The sequence below is a fragment of the Moschus berezovskii genome, chromosome 7 (genome assembly GCF_049115385.1).
Source record: "Moschus berezovskii isolate FMDL1 chromosome 7, NW_MosBer_1.0, whole genome shotgun sequence".
NCBI classification, from domain to species: domain Eukaryota; kingdom Metazoa; phylum Chordata; class Mammalia; order Artiodactyla; family Moschidae; genus Moschus; species Moschus berezovskii.
In genome coordinates, this window is record NC_142466.1 from 52,503,587 (window position 1) to 52,505,416 (window position 1,830).

At 42.8% G+C, this 1,830-nt stretch overlaps 1 pseudogene; it reads left to right on the top strand.

Annotated features, from left to right (window-relative positions):
* Positions 1–1,064: 1,064 nt before the first annotated feature.
* LOC148777329 (transcriptional regulator ZNF706 pseudogene) lies at positions 1,065–1,609 on the top strand (annotated as a pseudogene).
* Positions 1,610–1,830: the final 221 nt, after the last annotated feature.

A 1,830-nucleotide genomic window follows, 5' to 3' on the forward strand; every position in this document is an offset into this window, starting at 1 on the left:
ATTCTCTTCAGTATTAGCCTCTATCCTAGTGGCTCAGATGGTAAATAATCTGCCTGCAATTCAGGAGACCCAAGTTCGATTCCTAGGTTGGGAATATCTCCTAGAGAATTACAGTATCTTCAGTATTACAAACATTTAGTATATCAAATCTTTATAGAGTCTTTCTAAACACTGAGTATTTATACCATGGTTTTGGTTCCCTTAAAATTTTTAATGCTTAGTTTTAAATCTTCCCAGAATTAAAACCTGGTACTCACTGAGGAATGGGCTTCCCAGGTGGCACTAGTGGTAAAGAACCCACCTGCCAATGCAGGAGACATAAGAGACACGGGTTCAATCCCTAGGTCAGGAAGATCCCCTGGAGGAGGGCATGGCAACTCACTCCAGTGTTCTTGCCTAGAGAATCCCATGACAGAGGAGCCTGGGCTACAGTCCATAGAGTCGCAGAGTCAGACACACCTGAAGTGACTGAGCACGTATGCACTCACTAAGGAATACTCACAGAATTCCAGAGAGCTCAGAATACTTAATTCTTAATCATCCAGGGTTAAAAGATGCTTATTCACTAAGGAAACTTTATCTTATTCCAAGATGTGTGCTTTTTTTTTTTTTTTTTCACATTTTAACACCTCTGAAATTGGGATGTGTCTTAGAATCAGCCGCACCTTAATTAGCAGCAGTTAGTCTTTCCCAATGAAACTTAAAATGATGGTGTCTTAAATTCGGTGAGATGTGGTGCCATCTCAGCTAACTGATTACTGATGACTAGAAATGAAGGCTGTGTGTGAGGCCTGGAGCTGCACATGTCCAGAGCATTTCTTCTCATTCACACCACTGTCATGTTGAGGTTGCCTTTTTTGTTTTTTAAATTTATTTACTTTTAATTGAAGGATAGTTGCTTTACAATATTGTGTTGGTTTCTGCCATACATCAACATGAATCAGCCATAGGCATACATACGTCCCCTCCCTCTTGAACAGCTGGATTTTTTTTTTTTTGCTATGACTTCAATACTTAAAGAAATGTGTGGCGGGGGCGGCGGCGGGTGCAAAGCGCGGGCTGCTGTGCTGCCGGCTCTCGCCTTTCCCCTCCTTGGCGGGTGGAGGAGGCCGAAGCGGCGCTGGGAGCTCTCCCCTTCCTCTCCTTCCGGCCACCTCCCCACGCAAGCCCTCCCATGCTGCGCGGTCTCTCCGACGCAAGACTGTCCCGGCCCGGATATGGCTCGTGGACAGCAGAAGATTCAGTCTCAGCAGAAAAATGCCAAAAAGCAAGCTGGACAAAAGAAGAAACAAGGACATGACCAGAAGGCCGCTGCCAAAGCTGCCTTAATATATACCTGCACTGTCTGTAGGACGCAAATGCCAGACCCTAAGACCTTCAAGCAGCACTCTGAGAGCAAGCATCCTAAGACTCCACTTCCTCCAGAATTAGCTGATGTTCAGGCATAAAGTTGTTTACAGGTGAATCCGTGACACCTTTGATTCTTCTACTGTCTCAGACCTTAGGTAACAAACCTGCAGCTGCTTTTCTAACAAACTGTTGATCAGCAAAAATAAAGGGGCTACAGAAACACTCATTCTATGCTGTTCCCTTTTGGGCTTCATGCAAAGACAATTCTGTGTAAATGGACAGTTGACTCTGATTTGGAAATCTGAAAATCAGTCCATCCTTGTTATAAAATTTTTTTTTTACAATTGTAATTATATTGATGTTCATATTGTATAAAATAACTCATTTAATAAAGTAGTACTTTGATTTTGCAACATCAAAAAAAAAAAAAAAAGAAATGTGGCTCATATAGACCATTGCTTCCCTGGTGGCTCAGATGAT